At 47.2% G+C, this 18,401-nt stretch overlaps 1 non-coding gene across 1 annotated transcript; it reads left to right on the top strand.

Moving 5' to 3' along the window:
* The first annotated feature begins 405 nt into the window (after positions 1–405).
* LOC123750553 (5S ribosomal RNA) lies at positions 406–525 on the top strand. The gene has a single exon (XR_006772018.2). It is a non-coding gene; the product is annotated as a 5S ribosomal RNA (ribosomal RNA).
* The last annotated feature ends 17,876 nt before the right edge of the window (positions 526–18,401 follow it).

The raw sequence follows: 18,401 nt of genomic DNA, 5'->3' as shown, positions 1-18,401 counted from the left end.
GGGGGCACCCAGGAGAGTGCAGTCCGGTGGCTAGACAACGAGAATGTCTGGAAGAACATTTTGTATTTGCCCAGTGATGTCTGGGTTGCGGGAGATTATTTCACATTTGGATGCATTGAGAATGAGAGCTAAGGCTGCTCCCTGCTCCTGGATTTTCCTTATATCCTCCAAAATGGTTTCCGGGGTTCCAGCGAGAGTGCCATCATCCAGGTACCAGATGTTTAGCTCGCTTGTCGGACTATCAGTGACCTCTTTGATAGCTAGGCAGAAAAGGAGGAGTGCTAAGGAGTCACTTTGTTGGACACCTTCACAGGAGTTTATTTCATGCTCCCCAAAAAGAAGCTTAGAGACCCCACTTTTGCACGATCGGATGAACGGGTAAAGGGGACGGAAATGGTTGTGTACGCCAACGGCCATACCACGTTGAGAACACCGCTTCTCGATCCGATCAGCGAAGTTAAGCAACGTTGGGTTTGGTTAGTACTTGGATGGGTGACCGCCTGGGAACACCAAATGCTGTTGGCAATAATGTTTAAGGGGCCTCGTAGCCTGGTGGATAGCGCGCAGGACTCGTAATTCTGTGGCGCGGGTTCGATTCCCGCACGAGGCAGAAACAAATGGGCAAAGTTTCTTTCACCCTGAATGCCCCTGTTACCTAGCAGTAAATAGGTACCTGGGTGTTAGTCAGCTGTCACGGGCTGCTTCCTGGGGGTGGAGGCCTGGTCGAGGACCGGGCCGCGGGGACACTAAAGCCCCGAAATCATCTCAAGATAACCTCAAGATAAGAAGCCCTGAGGACAGCGTCTCATCTGACTTGATTGAAAGCATTTTTGAAGTCAAGCTTTACTAGTGCCTTCTGGTCTGGGAGATCAGCAATGTAAGCCCGCGCTGCATGTGCTGCAGCTTCACAACCTAGGGGAGTCCCAAACCCGAGCTGATGAGGTTTCAACAAGGTGGCTGCTTCCTGGCTGATAGATCTCACTGCAGCCTTAGCTACGAGGCGTCGGAGGGTGTTGCCAACGGCAATGGGCCTGATACCCCTATCATTCTTCTTTAGAGCACAAAGTGCTGCTCCATAAAAGACAGGCCTGATATCCTCAGGGATGCCGCCAGCCAAACACATGTTGGAGAATCTGGTAAGTTCCACTAGAAGGTCCTTTGCAGCATCTCCAAGCACCGGGTTCAGCATTTGTTTGATGTGCTGGGGTCTTAGACCTGTAAAGCCCCCTGCTGAACCTGTTGGGAAAGACATGGCTGCTTTGTAAACCTCAGATTCTCGAACAGTCAAGGGTTCTATGCCAGCATTGTTTTCCTGGGGATCCCTGCTGCTGTCGGGGGCTCTGGGTGGGTGTTTGTCTTGAAGAGCCTCAGCTGTCGTGGCGTTCCTGGGGACAATAGTGTCATCGCTGGTTATGATTCTGATGGTACCTGTGGTATTGCCCTCTTCTATTTTCCTGGTGATCTGTGCTCTCATTTTGTGGTTCTCAGATGAGTTATTGTTGGTCGTCCTGCGGCTGGTGTTCTTGGCACGAGGGGGGAGGCGGACCAGGTTGTCTGCTCTGGGGAATTCATTAAGTGCCCTGATTACAGAGGTTGCTAATGACTTGTCTCTCCTGGGCGGTAATGCTAGGCATGCATTCCCAAATAGAAGGAGATTGTGCCACGATCCAGAGTTTCTGGGAGCATTGTTGACCTTTGTCAGCAGACTGGTGAGTTTGGCTGCTGCTTGGTGACGGGCAGCTTTGGGGATGTGGGGCAAGGTCCTGGTGGACGTCTCTTTGACTGCTTCAAGCAGATTATCTGCTGAAATGAAGTTGAGGGAGGTATTATTCCTCGCTCCTGCAGCAGGTTGTCCATCGTCACTGTCCCGGGGCAGGCGCCTAGACCCTAGACAACCACCTGAATTGAGAGAATGATAGCGGACAGTTCCATTTGAATAGAGACGATACCGTCTGTCACACACTTGACAGTTTCCTCTTGGGAGTTCATCTTCTTGGCTTGTAAAGAGGCTGTGTGTCAGGTGCGACATGTGCCATGCCTAGATGTAATGACGCCTGGCTGCCCACTGAGTGCACCCTCTCCTTCCCAGGTGGAGAGTAACACGGCAAGCATTACCCTCCTGGGGGCGTTGGGCATGGCCTGGGCACCGTGTGTGGGTAGGCTGTGTGGTGATGGGCGGCTGGCTGGGTCGGGCGCAGGTAGCGGGGTGGGGGAAGATGGCGGGCGGGGGTGGTGGAGGGGGGGCACGCGAGGGAGGCCGCCGTCACACTTCAACCCGTTCTCGCAAATTTAATAAGTCAATATTGACTTATTAAATATGTGCATAGGTGACATACTTAACATAATAGTTTCCCTTGAAAAGCTTCATAGAAAACACCGACCTTACCTAACCTACTTAGTATGTTAAGATAAGCAACTTATTGCTTCGTAATTACAATTATTACCTAACCTATACCTATAATAGGTTAAGTAACAATTGTAATTACGAAGCTATAAGATGCTTATTTTAAAATACTAAGTAGGTTAGGTAAGGTTGGTGTTTTCTATGAAGCTTTTCAAGGGAAACTAATTAGGTTTAGTATGTCACCTATGCACGCAACTAATAAGTCAATATTGACTTATTAAATTTGCGAGAACGGGTTGCAACCCTGTTACACACTATCAACACTCGGGGAACTCACTAGTGCACTTTGTTTTTAACACTACACTCACCGATTTGCTTATGAACGCACTAACTTTCCACTAACATCACTGTAGGCAGCTCGAGAGCCTCCCCCCTCCCCCCCCCCGTACTCCGCCTGGGGGCTGGTGGGTGGCGGCACTGAGACGGCGGCGACCCTCCCCTCACCCTCACCCATCAACCCATCCTCCGAATTGACAGTACGATTTAATACTAAGTGTAATAAGTTCACTTTCTAACTGTCATAACCAGTGCATAATTGCACTTATGGGGCTGTTACATTTACCCAACTCCCTCCCCCGATTTAATTTCCCTCGTTTTCTGTTAAGACACACAATTTTAGGATGAAATTTTCAATTTCATTTTGCAATACACAAGTTTTAAATATAAAGAATTTTTTTTTCTGGTTTATTAAACAATATAGATTTTATACAAAATTTTAAAATATCCTGAGTTATTTTACAATTTATTGATATATTTTAGTTTTGTTTTATTAGTTTTATAAAAGTGTAATGTCAATATAGCTATAGGTTAAGTACTAATTGTAATTAAGAAGCAATAAAATTATTATCTTCAAAAACTAAGACGGTTAGGTGAGGTTGTGGTTTTCTATTCAGTTTTTGGGGTAAACTCAAATATTCACAATATATTTGACAGTACGATTTAATACTAAGTGAAAATAAGTACAATTCCTAACTGCTATGAATAGTACATAATTGCACTTATTTGTCTCCTTACATTTACCACCCCATTTTTGGAGGACGGGCTGCACCCATACACTGTACCTGCCTCGCCATACACAAAGCTCAGACAACGCACCTTTCTACGTTCATTGTGTTGGAATGAAGGAGATACGGTTCTTCTTGTCACCTCCGGGGTCTTCAGCAGGTATTCATACCTACATAGGTCAAGTCTTGGCTGGCTCAGGCATCGTGATCCACGTTGAAATTGGTTCAAGTGTAGGATCTTGCTCACCACGTGTCTGTCCCCCTCCTCCCTCCCTCCCTCCTCAAAGGGAGGGAGTATAATAATTGATATATTATATATATTCCAAGGATATAGATAGCTCACGAAAATTAAGTTTGATCCCTTTGGTACGGATATCTTTGGTATATTGTGCTGTTTATTAATAAAAGCCTTACGGAATTATTTCAGGTAGGATGTGAATTTTCAAGACATCTCATATAAGGTAAGTTTGTGTTTTGTTAACGTCAAGTTACTTAGCAATTCTTAAATGGATTTACAGGATGAAGTTCACACTGAAGAGAGGAATGCTAGGCTTTCTCGTGCGTTTCAGCTCTCTGTATAGGAGTGGCATAATAACTTGGGGTAGTGTCATGTGCAGGGTCGTGTCTTCTGCTCATGGCATTGGACTGTATGGGTTAGTGTCGAGGCGCTGTGAGCCTGGACACTAACATTAGTGTACTTTGTGGAAGATGACAAATCTTAGTGTACTTTTATCCTTTGTGTCATGTGAATATTCGTGATGTCACGTTAATATAATGAGAATACTAAATGATGTAGTGTTTCTTCATCTAGATGGCAAACGTAGAGGGCTTAAATACATTTGCTAGTTGGTAGTACAAGAGCGCGTGGGGAGGGGGGGGGGGTGCGATACCAAGAGCGGGGAACGGTACCAAGAGCGCTGAGGGCCGCCAGAGTGGACACTTGTGACCGCTCTACCAGGCTCTCGGGGGCTGCTACACTTGTGAAACAAACATTTCCAACCGGGACGAGACCATCTGGAAAAAAATAAAATGGTTAAGAGTGATGAAGTGTGCTTGTGCGTGTGCGCGCGTGCGTACTCACCTAGTTGAACTTGCAAGGTCGAGCATCAGCTCTCCTAAGCCTCGCATTTCGACCATCATTGGTTCAATGTAATGACTTATCACTCGCTTTTACTCTAATTTACATTTTAAACTGTGTCTCGAATGGGTTTCGACAACTTGCTTATCTAGTCCGTTCCACTAGTGTACGACTCTTGGACTGAACAAGTTCCTTCCGACTTCCCTGTGACTCTTCAGTTTTCACTTTTCAAGTGTCCTCTCGTTCTACTCAATTCGAACGTTCTGCATTCGAATCAAGAGGATTCGAACATTGCTTCTATATCTACTTTGTCAATCCCCAAAGAATCTTGAACATTGTTATCATGTCTGCCATATTCTTTCAACCAGTATAATGAGGGCCATTTCCCTCAATCTTTCTTCATAGCTAATTGCGCTTTTAAGTTTAATATCAAACAAACCTCACGTGAAATGGGACTCACGTGAAATGGGACTTGCATAGTGTTATGATCTCAGCCTGCAGGAGAAACGAGTCTCCCTCCTTGAGAATTATTCATCAAGCCTGACCTGATTAGAAGGTCTAGCAAATATTGAGGTGATAACCCATATGTAAAATAGTTGCTTGGATATATATAACAATTTAAGATTATGGGCAGTGAAGAAGGAAACAGATAAATGACTGGCTAGGAGATGTGGACATTTTGCTTGAGGCGTGAGGCTCGTTTCTGGAGGGCTGTGACCTCACTTGAGTGCCAGACATCGCAGGGGAAAGCCGCGCTCCGTTGAGCTCCCGTCAGAAGGGAACCCCTAGTGATATATCTCGAAGAGAAGAGAAGTGTGCAGACGTAGCAGCTGTGGAATCGAGCTGGGGACGTGTGGTCTCAAGTCCCAGGCGATGAGAAGTGTTTATTAAATCGCCCAGAGGTATTATCGTGGGCCGTGGCAGCGCCCTGACCAACTTCGTCAGAGGAAGGAGCGCCCTCGACCAGACAATCTGTGGTTTGTCTTTGGGGAAGAAGTTGCTGCGAACTTCGAAGCCAGCACAGATGAAGTAGTTGATGAGACTCCAAGGTAATGTAGCAGAGGACCTCGAGCTGTGAGGAGAAGTAGTGAAGAGGAGTGTCACGTGCTTCTGTAGAGGTGCTGAAGCACCATAGTTGCTCGAGGAAACTTCATGGTGTAGCAGCCAAGAGAGCTGTGGAGGAACCTAGCAGAAGTAGTAGAGCACCATAGTTGCTCAAGGAAAACTTCATGGTAGCAGCCTGGAGGAGCTGCAGAGGATCCTGGTAGTTAAACCCAGAAGAACCTGAAGATATCAGGGTAGTGAACTTCCAGAGGTGGAAGGGAAGTTCTGGTGGATTACTTGTAGGGAGTTGATAGTGTTTGGTTGTCATTAGCGTGCAAGACGCAGTGAGAGGTGAGTGACTGTTTGCCTTCTTATGTCAAGGAGTGTTTTACACTGAAGTTTAGAGATACAGTCGTAGGCTGGATTACCTACAGATATATGCGTTCTAGGACTGATAGAGTGATCGATTGATCATTGTTGTGTATCAAGGAACATTTATACTGATATATGTTATTGCATGCACATGCTGATTTTCTTTGTACACATTTATAGATACATATATATATTCTCTTGCTGATGGTGCAACAGTGTATGTAGACTTGATCTACTTGAGGAGGTTGATAGTATCAGGTGGTGAACCAAGAGATAGGATACCACTTGGTAAACTGATAATAGAGTTCTGATGGTGTTGGAGAGCAACCTGATTGTAATATTATAGAGTATAGGATTCATTATTATTATATGTGTGTATGTATCGTGTATGTGCTTTGTCCAGTAAATGTATTCAAATTTGCTGGTATTTGACCTTGTCCTAGTGAGGCTTCCCAGGAAATAGTAAAGAAAGAGAGAGAGAGAGAAAGAACCAAGAACCATCGCTGTGGACAGGGTAGGATGGAAGATTAGTAAGTTAAAGGGGATTAAGGAGATTATATCACATAAGGAGAGAGTGGGGAGTCACAGCGGCTCAAGTGGGTGTGTGCACGTGACAACGAGGCTGAGTGTTGGAGCCGCATTCCCTAAACGTGTGACGTTGAGCCCCTCTCCAGGAGCCAGAAGCGCCTAGTGTGATCTCCTAGTGAAGTATAAGCACTCTACCGAGTTGTGGGTTGGGTTGTCCGTAAAGGAGGAACACGACAACACCACCAACACACAATCTATAATAAATTGGGGGCCTGTCCGGGATAGTGAACTGACACACCCACACTCTGTCCAAGAGTGGATTTTTACACCCTTGTTGAAATAGATAAACTGTGTGACCGCAGGTGTATATTCTCTCTCTTGGGAAGACTCACAGGACAAGATGGATAAGGTGCAAGCGTTTGTGGAGTCAGGCAACCCTGAGGACTTGGAAGGTTGCACGAGGGATCAATTGAAACAAATAGCAGAAAAATGTGGCATCAGGTTGAGAGCATCTAAAGTAGCTGGGATGAAGGATGAGATCCTGAGGCAGTTAAGAGACAAAAATGAAGCGGCAGAACAAGGAGCCCAGAAAGGAACTGAAAGTGGAAAGGAGGATGATGGGCAGGATGAAGTGAGATCCCAGGGATCGAGTAGGAGCAGCAAGAGTAGGAGTAGCCGAAATAGGAGCTTGGAGAGATTCCAGTTAGAGCTCCAGATGCAGCAACAACGAGAGGACAAGGAGAGACAGTTCCAGCTGGAAAAGATGAAATTGGAACTCCAGATGAAAAATGAAGCCGAGAAGGAAAAAGAGAAAACCAGACTGGAAATAGAAAAAGAGAAAACCAGAGTAAGAGAACTGGAGTTGGAACAGGAGAAAGAAAAAGAAAAAGCCCAGGTCGAAAAAGAAAAAGCCCAGGTCGAAAAAGAAAAAGAGAGAACAAAACAAATGCAGATAGAAGCGAATAGAACCTTGGCTGAGCAAAGGATTGAACATGGGTTGCCAGAGAGCACCACCCAGGTATCACACCCACCAGATGTTAGGGTTAGGGAGAAGGACATTCCCTTGTTTGTTCCCGAAGAGGCGGAGAGCTTCTTCGAGCATTTTCAAAAAGTTGCCAGCATCAAGAAGTGGCCACAGGAGGAATGGGCCCAGCTGGTCCAGTTGAGATTGACCGGTGCAGCCAGGGAGGCGTACACCCAATTGTCACTGCAAGAGTGCCAGGATTATGCCACGGTAAAGAGCAGCATATTGCGCTCGTTTCAGTTAACCCCAGAAGCTTATAGAAAGCGCTTTAGAGAGATGATCAAAGTTGGAGCGTGTACGTTTGCTGAGACAGCAAGAGATCTGGAAAGACGATTCCAGAAGTGGATTGAGGCTGCTGGAGTTGGATCTTACGCTGACCTGAAGCAACTGATGGTCATGGAGAAGTTCTTGGAGATGATGCATCCCGAAACAAAGTTCAAGATCCAAGAAGCAGGGATAAAGGAGGTGAAAGATGCCGCAGATAGGGCGGATATGATTACCGAAGCATACAAGAGCTTGAGGGAGAACAGAGTGAGAAGCGAGGCGAGATGCAGCAATGGCAGATCCAGTGGAGTCTGGGGAGGAATAAATTATGAAAGACCCAGTGGAGTCTGGGGTGAGAAGAATTTTGAAAAATGGGCAGATAAAAATAAGTACCCTAAAACTCAGAAGAGTAGGTCGCGCACTTGATCTGAAAGTGAAGATGGAGGAGCTAAACAAGAAACTAATCGTTATCCAGGGAATCAAGAGTCCAGTAAAGCTCCACAGAGTACGAGTAGTACGTCTGGCCCGAGGAACTCCAATACGAGTGGGCAGAGTCAGAGCTACTCTGGTACATATAGAAGAGACTTTTCCCAGGTGAGGTGTTACAATTGTAACGGATTGGGTCACGTGATGCGAGATTGTCGGCAGGGCAAGAGAGTTGTGACCCTGGTCATGTGTGACCCCCGAGGTAAATATGCCAATGTGTTCCAAGACAAACCACAGAGAGCGAACTTAGTGAATGAGAGGTATAGGCCGTTCATGAGCAAAGGTTGGATCAGTATAGGAGGCCAACCTGAGGTAGAAGTTGGTATCTTAAGAGATACCGGAGCTAATCAGAGCTTGATTACGAGAAGCCTGATTGGGAATGGTCGACGATTAGCTGGCAGGAGTAAGATGAGGGTATATGGGTTATTGTCTGAGAGTGTCATGCCCGTATGTACTGTCCAGCTAAAGTCGGAATATGTGTCGGCAAAGGTGATGTTGGGAGTATGCCCCGACATACCTATTCCAGGAGTCGAAGTGATCCTGGGGAATGACTTGTGCGGGACAAAGGTGTTGCCAAGAGTCAGGGCAGAGACTGTGCCAGAGGAGTGCCCAGAAGGCCACGGCACGGGTGGGACACCTGAGAGTGTGAACCTGACTGACATCCGAGGAGATGAATCAGGAGACCGCCAAGCCATTGAGTACCCTGTCTCGGTAGTGACGAAGGCAGAGGTGGCCGACGAGGAAGACACTGGAGAAGGTGAGACAGTGTCGATTCAGCTGGTGGAAGATATCGACGTAGATATAGCATGGCTGTTTGATGAAGGTCCAGCCCAGGAAAATGAAGTCTCGGTGAGGTCAAAAGTGAAAATGGCCCAGCCGAAGAAGAATCATGTGAAGAGAGCGGACCTGAGTAGAGCCCAGACTGCTGAAATTAAGAGTCGGAAGGCGAATGCAACTGTGCTGAGTAGGAATGAGGAAGGATGTGGACATACTGAGGGTGGGAGTAGAGCGTCAAGTTGTCCACGAGCACAGAGGCATTTGGATAGTAGAGTTAAGTTGTTTGAGATGTCGAGAGTTGACATGTTTCACAGAAAACGTGGAGGAGAGATAGTGAAGAAGAGTGATAGCCGAGAAAATGAAAGGAGAAGAGACAGTATGTGTGGAGAGATGCTTACGAGCACTCTAGGAGAGGTAAAGAGGGAACGAAGAAGAGTTGACGGAGAAGAAATGGAGTTGTATAGAGGTGAAAAGTGTGGGAAGAGGAAGATGATACAAGCATGGAGGAATAGAGGGAAGCCGAGGACTTGGTGGGAGTCGAACAGGATGAGGTCTCAGATAAATGAGGAGACGAAAGGGAGGAGCGTCGGTGAAGACGAGGGAGTGAAGTATGATGACAGGAGACGAAAGTATAATGGCAGTAGATGGAAGTGTGAAGACGACAGAGGAGGTACAGAGAGTAGACGTCTGACTCTGGACGTGAAGAGAAGAAGACGAGGAAACGGAGGGTGGAGACAATAAGTAGAGTGGACCAATGGAGTGCAGGCGTCCAAGGAGGACAGCCTAGCTAAGAGGTGTCAGAGAGGTCAGATCGTGTATGAGAAGATCATGTTCTGGAGAGTTGTGAGCCAGATGTTGCAAGGAGCAACGAACTAGTTGTAGACTCCTAAGGGAGTATGTAAACAGACTAACCGGTCGAACCAATCGGTTGAAGAACGAGACAGTGTGGTGGCGGATGTATTATCCCGAGCTTTGCCACTGGAATAACTCTCAAAAATAAGGGGAGGGGAGTGTTATGATCTCAGCCTGCAGGAGAAACGAGTCTCCCTCCTTGAGAGTTATTCAACAAGCCTGACCTGATTAGAAGGTCTAGCAAATATTGAGGTGATAACCCATATGTAAAATAAGTGCTTGGATATATATAACAATTTAAGATTATGGGCAGTGAAGAAGGAAACAGATAAATGACTGGCTAGGAGATGTGGACATTTTGCTGGAGGCGTGAGGCTCGTTTCTGGAGGGCTGTGACCTCACTTGAGTGCCAGACATCGCAGGGGAAAGCCGCGCTCCGTTGAGCTCCCATCAGAAGGGAACCCCTAGTGATATATCTCGAAGAGAAGAGAAGTGTGCAGACGTACCAGCTGTGGAATCGAGCTGGGGACGTGTGGTCTCAAGTCCCAGGCGATGAGAAGTGTTTATTAAATCGCCCAGAGGTATTATCGTGGGCCGTGGCAGCGCCCTGACCAACTTCGTCAGAGGAAGGAGCGCCCTCGACCAGACAATCTGTGGTTTGTCTTTGGGGAAGAAGTTGCTGAGAACTTCGAAGCCAGCACAGATGAAGTAGTTGATGAGACTCCAAGGTAATGTAGCAGAGGACCTCGAGCTGTGAGGAGAAGCAGTGAAGAGGAGTGTCATGTGCTTCTGTAGAGGTGGTGAAGCACCATAGTTGCTCGAGGAAACTTCATGGTGTAGCAGCCAAGAGAGCTGTGGAGGAACCTAGCAGAAGTAGTAGAGCACCATAGTTGCTCAAGGAAAACTTCATGGTAGCAGCCTGGAGGAGCTGCAGAGGATCCTGGTAGTTAAACCCAGAAGAACCTGAAGATATCAGGGTAGTGAACTTCCAGAGGTGGAAGGGAAGTTCTGGTGGATTACTTGTAGGGAGTTGATAATGTTTGGTTGTCATTAGCGTGCAAGACGCAGTGAGAGGTGAGTGACTGTTTGCATTCTTATGTCAAGGAGTGTTTTACACTGAAGTTTAGAGTTACAGTCGTAGGCTGGATTACCTACAGATGTATGCGTTCTAGGACTGATAGAGTGATCGATTGATCATTGTTGTGTATCAAGGAACATTTATACTGATATATGTTATTGCATGCACATGCTGATTTTCTTTGTACACATTTATAGATACATATATATACTCTCTTGCTGATGGTGCAACAGTGTATGTAGACTTGATCTACTTGAGGAGGTTGATAGTATCAGGTGGTGAACCAGGAGATAGGATACCACTTGGTAAACTGATAATAGAGTTCTGATGGTGTTCGAGAGCAACCTGATTGTAATATTATAGAGTATAGGATTCATTATTATTATATGTGTGTATGTATCGTGTATGTGCTTTGTCCAGTAAATGTATTCAAATTTGCTGGTATTTGACCTTGTCCTAGTGAGGCTTCCCAGGAAATAGTAAAGAAAGAGAGAGAGAGAAAGAACCAAGAACCATCGCTGTGGACAGGGTAGGATGGAAGATTAGTAAGTTAAAGGGGATTAAGGAGATTATATCACATAAGGAGAGAGTGAGGAGTCACAGCGGCTCGAGTGGGTGTGTGCACGTGACAACGAGGCTAAGTGTTGGAGCGTCATTCCCTAAACGTGTGACGTTGAGCTCCTCTCCAGGAGCCAGAAGCGCCTAGTGTGATCTCCTAGTGAAGTATAAGCACTCTACCGAGTTGTGGGTTGGGTTGTCCGTAAAGGAGGAACACGACAACACCACCAACGCACAATCTATAATAATAGACAGTGAAAATAGTAACGCCACAGGAGGGAAGTGAATTCTATTATTTCTTTTGATTGTGAAATCAGACAAAATGTCTGATATGTCTTCTCGGTGTATATTCACTGAAAGTGCACAAATGATCCTGATCATAGTCCAATCACTTGGGCTGGACGGTAGACCGACGGCCTCGCTTCATGCAGGTCGGCATTCAATTCCCGACCGTCCAAAGGGTTGGGCAGCATTTCTTCAGTCTCATCCCAAAAACCTTATCCTGACCCTTTCACTGTGCTATATAGTCTAAATGGCATGGCGCTTCCTCCTGATAGTTCCCCTTCTTCATAGCTCTGGAAGGAGCCATGATGCATGCATATTTTCAGACCATTTCTCGTTTTTTGTCCTTTAGGTTGCGGGTTCCATGTTGGGATCTTCCTGAAATCTTTAACTGGGGGTTTCGCACCTTGTAAAAACTATTTTCTATAGACTAGTATTTAGTCTACAGATATGGATATATATTCTATAGATTTAGTTATATATATAATATATATATATTGTTTATATAGTTTCAATAGACTATAGATCTCTGTGTGGTCTATATTTTGAATCTTGTTTGTGGGTGGGTGTAAGAGAGTGAGGGTGAAGTGTTCTCAGTATGAGAGTGACGGTGAAGTGTTCTCAGTATGAGAGTGAGGGTGAAGTGTTCTCAGTGTGAGAGTGACTGAAGTGTTAGGTGTTCTCAGTGTCAAAGTGAGAGTCCAAGTGTATTGTACTCTCACACAGCGTGAGAGTGAGGGTGAAATGTTCTCATCGTAAGAGTGAGAGTGAAGTGTTCTCAGTGTGAGAGTGAGACACACACGTCACGCTCGTCCATTACCAGCGTAGCGCAAAACGTGACCTTCCTGGACGGGTTCCACTCTACCGCGGGTGTGAGGGGTAATTCATATGGATATAAATGCAATTGGAGTGTCGTTCTCCACGGGGAAACCATTAGTGTAGATAGTGATCCTGGTGATGGATAGCAGTGCCGAGTGCCACTTTCTGTTCAGTGCCAAATTTTACACCATGGCTGGTAACGTGAAATGGAACTTACATAGACAGTGAAAATAGTAACGCCACAGGAGGGAAGTGAATTCTATTATTTCTTTTGATAGTGAAATCAGATAAATCTCATGGGGAGAGTTAACACCAAATGGCACTTCCTATGGATGAGTGCATTTTACGACGGCCGAGTGCATTGTACAGCGGCTGAGTGTGTATATTGTATAACGGCTGAGAGCGTATAGGCAGACGTCTTCCGTGGGCAGGAATAACACGGCTGGCAGGGCGAGGAGTGACGCAGGGACCGGCTTGGTGGCAACAATATCGCGCTCTCACTTCCCTCTTTGGCTTCCCTCACGTTGAATTTTAATATATGGAGTCGGTATTGACAAGAGAATATACCATACGTGTGTGGCAGTGGACACATAGATGGGGGGTGAGGGAGTGGACACCGATAGGGAGAGGCGAGGGAGTGCAACCCATCCCCAAGGTATGTTCGCGCAAGCAGCAACCGACCGAGGTTGGGCTGCCCGAGCGGAGAGAATATAGATGCTAGCTCCAAGCTTTTTTAAATGAGAATCCAGCCCACTTCTATCAAGGGTCAGAACAGAGGTACGCTCCGCTTCTCGGTGTATATTCACTGTAAGTGTACAAGTGATCCTGATCATAGTTCATGACTAAACTCTAGGTGTGTATACACCGAGATGCTGGGTGTTCCTCTCGGTGAATATTCTGGGAACTTAGGTAGGCCATCACCCAGCAAAGAGAAAGGCGTAGCCTACTGCTAGTTTACCACACTAACGTGATTAACCTCCCCCCCCCATCCCCCATAATTTCTACACATGACCTAGAAAATGAATTATTCATGGAGCATTTTGGTGTCCACCAGCGAAACCTGTTCATCTTTTGTCTGTCATGGAGACTTACTCTGTACTTATGAAACAGTTACGGCATTCGAAACGCTGCGAGGTCATCAATATTGTGATGGACAGTTTCGTGGTTCATAGAATCATGGCCTATGATTCTACGAGAAATAGAATTTTCGTTGAATCATGGCACAGGGCCAGAGCAGTCATTATCTGGAGTGGTGACTAGTTGAAAAGTACTGAGTGTTTGTGTCATTGAATCTGCACCATTAGCCTAATCCCGCGGATTGCTTCCGTGACCGCTACCAAGAAAACATAATTCCTTTTTATGCTTAATGTATTCATAAAATGCCAGTGTAAAGCTTCTTAGTGCAAAGCTGAACACTGGCATGAACCGTAGCCTCATGGGAGTCTATATCGCTGCGCAAAAATTGCTTGTACATTATTAAGCGTAAGCTCAACAAAAGCATGAAGGCTTTGTTGACAGTATATTTGAAGTATATTTGTAATATAATTTAATATTTCTAATGCCATTCATGTGCTGGTGAACAGATTGACAAAAATTATTAGCTGTGAATTGATCACACATGTCACAATTCAGATTTAAGGTCTCAGTATCTGGAATATGAACGATAGGCTTCTATATGTATTGTCAAGGTAAGATTGACTGGGTTGCTTGACACCACTCCGCTGTTTCTTGGCACGTAGTTATGAAAAATGGTTTGGCTGGAGAGTGAATAATTGGCGTTGCCTCAGTGACGGTAGTAATCCAAAAGTATGATGGACAGAAGTTCTTTAGAAACTGAAGCGACATTCATAAAACATCTACCTTTAACTACACTGAGCAACGACACCCCCCACACCTCTGCCTATTAACCCCCCTGCCCTTTTGCCCCTTAACCCCCTACACCTCTTCCCCTTAACCCCCTACCCCTCTGCCCATTAACCCCTACCCATCCCCATCGCTCTACCCCTTCTCACCCACACAACAACCAACCACTGCTGCCCCAACCTATCACCAGTTGCAGAATCACCCATATCCCCATAAATCTTTCCTTTTCCCTATCCATCTACGCTCCTCACAATCCCCCTTGTTCCTTCCCTCTCACCAACCCCCCCCCCTTCCTTCCGTCTACACAACCCTTCCCTATTGCAGTAGGATACAAACTCCGCCAGCGAGCGACTGAACCATAAAAGAAAAAATGTCAACGCCCAGAGAAATACGCAGGTTGACATTTCGTCTCTTATAAAGGCCACGCGTTTGAAGATCATCACACCTCGTGGAAATGATATTTGACATGAAAAGGCAGTGATTGAATCGGTAAAAACTAAGTAATGGTAAAAAATAGCCTGCTCAAATTACTAATGGATCTTGCTCTCCAATCCAATCTGACAATCGCGATCAAATTTGAACTGACTTATAAGGTTCGTTTTATTGACGATGAGAAGAAATGGACTCATCAAATATAGAAAGAGAGAAGCGTCCCTTTTATGGCCGAGACATAAATATCATGGTCTAATGCCCTGAAAGATTTGACACAAACAAATATATTCGGTAGGAAAGTTATGTTCCTGAAGAAGGCGGCAATTTTACGGGCCCAAACGAATTAGACCACCACGTAGCCGAGACGCATTTCAATGTGTGTAAACAGCTTTTAATGAAACTAACTCGACAAACTCCCTGATGAAAAGCTTCAGCTGGGGGAAGAAAACACAGCAGGCCTCGGCGGTGCCAGAGGCTGAGGCACCATGATAGTGCCACAGTATGAAGACGGAGGCACCGTGACAGTGTCAGGTGACAGTGCTAACATGACACTGCCTCGCGATAAGAGGCTGGGGACACTACGACAGTACATTATGGAGGCGCCAGAGGAAAGGTACCGGAAGAAGGGGAATGAATGATACGGAAGGAGAGCCCGGGGGATTTGGGTGAAGTAAAAGAGATTAGGAAGGGGAGTGAGAGAGGGGGTAGAGAAGTTAGAGGGAGGAGGAGACTAGCACCAGGCAATAGAGGCAGTGTAGGCCATCAGCACCCTCGTCAGGTGAGCACATCGATTATGAATCAATCTTCACGGCTGGAGACTGCCACGACGACGCTTCGGCTAAATTGGTCATTCTTCCAGCTATACATTATTGCCACCTGCCTTCAGTCCAGCCCTAACGGCGCGTAAATGATGCTTCTTACTTGCTGCATTTGTTGCGTGATCGTATGGAGAGGATCGAGGAAAATGTTTGGGTCTTGATGGGAGACAAATGTTTCCGAGAAGCTGTTGGGAATCAGTGTTGGGATGGTGAGTAGCACCCCAGGTTGCCGCACCACACCGCGCGAGGGTTTGGAAGACTGAGGACAGACTGTTGCCGTGCCAAGCCACTGCCACACCCTAGTACCCTTGGCCACTCCATCTACCATAGCCACACCCCGGTACCCATGACCGCAAATGTGTCGAGGAAACGTAAGGAAATGCTCGTACTCTATATATGAGTTGTCAACAAGAGGAATGTACTTAAGAGAAGTTGTTGTAGAAGCCACCTCTATTCACAACTTTAAAGATAGGTTCGACAAAAAAATGTTGAACGTTAGAATAGTGAAGGGTTAACGCAACGGGAACAGGGAGTAATGTGGTATAAATAGCCTAAGCTACTGTATCCTTTTGAGGTGTATTTTACTGTCTCAATAAACGTACTTGAACTAATATATAGTAGGCGGAGCATAAAGAGGTAGACCTCACTCCACGTAGTCACTATTAAATATCCGGTAGTCTAGACTCACCGTACATAGTATTAGTTTACTCGAAGAGACAAATATGGTGCAGACGTCGAGTCACAATAACGTGGCTGATATAATGACTAAATCACACACCAGACAATGGAGAAACGATGACATTTCCGTCCGTCCTGAATGATTATAAAGTCGTATAATCGACTTGATAATGGTTCAGGGCGGACCGAAAACGTTGTTGTTTCTCCATTGTCTGATGTGTGGTTTGGTCAACACAAAAGTGTGGTGCGTTAATTATTATACCGCATTCAGTGTCCTCTTGCATGGGGGACGCAAATTACAGTATCACACTGAATCAAAATTTTCAACTCTTAAATAAAATCGTGAAATTTGTTCATATTAATCTGACTTTATAACAACCATTTCTAGGTAATATTTCCAGAATATTTTAATATTATTGTTAGAGATTCTGGCCAAAGAATTTAATATTGCTTGTTGTTAATGTGAATGGCTTGCTCTTGAGAGGTTCCGCGTGACAGCTCTCCGACCCTGGCCTGACTGGTAGTGAAGGTCGCCCCTGGCCTGACTGGTAGTGAAGGTCGACCCTGGCCTGACTGGTAGTGAAGGTCGCCCCTGCCTGACTGGTAGTGAAGGTCGACCCTGGCCTGACTGGTAGTGAAGGTCGCCCCTGGCCTGACTGGTAGTGAAGGTCGACCCTGGCCTGACTGAGTAGTGAAGGTCGCCCCTGGCCTGACTGGTAGTGAAGGTCGACCCTGGCCTGACTGGTAGTGAAGGTCGCCCCTGGCCTGACTGGTAGTGAAGGTCGACCCTGGCCTGACTGGTAAGTGAAGGTCGACCCTGGCCTGACTGGTAGTGAAGGTCGACCCTGGCCTGACTGGTAGTGAAGGTCGACCCTGTGCCTGACTGGTAGTGAAGGTCGCCCACCACTGGGGACGTTCACTCGCAAATTAATTAATTTATTTAGTACATACTAAGGAAATTTGTGTGCTCTTGTGTTTGTACATTAAAGGTGACGTTGTGTTTTTGTGTTCGGTCGGCCTGTCTGCCTGCCTGCCTGCCTGCCTGCCTGCCTGCCTGAACCCGCCCCGCCCGCCTGCCTGCCTGCCTGCCTGCCTGCCTGCCTGCCTGCCTGCCCGCCTGCCTGCCCGCCTGCCTGCCTGCCTGCCCGCCTGCCCGCCTGCCTGCCTGCCTGCCTGCCTGCCTGCCTGCCTGCCTGCCTGCCTGCCTGCCTGCCTGCCTGCCTTCCTGCCCGCCCCGCCCGCCCGCCCGCCCGCCCGCCCGCCCGCCCGCCTGCCTGCCTGCCCTGCCTGCCCGCCCGCCCGCCCGCCCGCCCGCCTGCCTGCCTGCCTGCCTGCTGCCTGCCTGCCTGCCCGCCCGCCCGCCCGCCCAACCTGCCTGCCTGCCTGCCTGCCTGCCTGCCTGCCTGCCTGCCTGCCCGCCGCCCATCCTGCCTGCCTGCCTGGCTGCCTGCCTGCCTGCCTGCCTGCCCGCCGCCGCCCGCCCGCCTGCCTGCCTGCCTGCCTGCCTGCCTGCCTGCCTGCCTGCCTGCCTGCCTGCCTGCCCGCCCGCCCAGCCTGCCTGCCTGCCTGCTGCCTGCCTGCCTGCCTTCCTGCCCGCCCGCCCGCCCGCCCGCCCGCCCGCCTGCCTGCCTGCCTGCCTGCCTGCCTGTCTGCCTACCTGCTTTTGTCGCTGCCCCCTGCCTTGCTGAGCCTGTCTGCCTTGCCTGCCAGCCTTGTCTGCCTTGTCTGCCTTGCCTGCTGGCCTTGTCTGCCAGCATTGTGTGATTGTGCCCAACCTGCTCTCCTACCTATGTATAGCCCCCTGAAGTACACTACACTAAATAGCCCAACACTAAGGATTATACAGAAAAAGGAACAAGGTATGACGCCATATAATCTACAAAGACATCAGTCGTTCATCAAAATAATTATGATAGTTTTCGTTTTTCCTTTAATCGTATAATTTGAATACAGACGTAACTATAACACTATCTTACGAGATCATTGTGTATACTGTTCTAGACGACTCAGTGGTCATTAAGGGCGTAATACTTTAGATGT

Source organism: Procambarus clarkii, chromosome 53, assembly GCF_040958095.1.
Source record: "Procambarus clarkii isolate CNS0578487 chromosome 53, FALCON_Pclarkii_2.0, whole genome shotgun sequence".
NCBI lineage: Eukaryota > Metazoa > Arthropoda > Malacostraca > Decapoda > Cambaridae > Procambarus > Procambarus clarkii.
The sequence above is the reverse complement of the archived record's forward strand: the minus strand, read 5'-3'. Positions and strand labels throughout refer to the sequence as shown.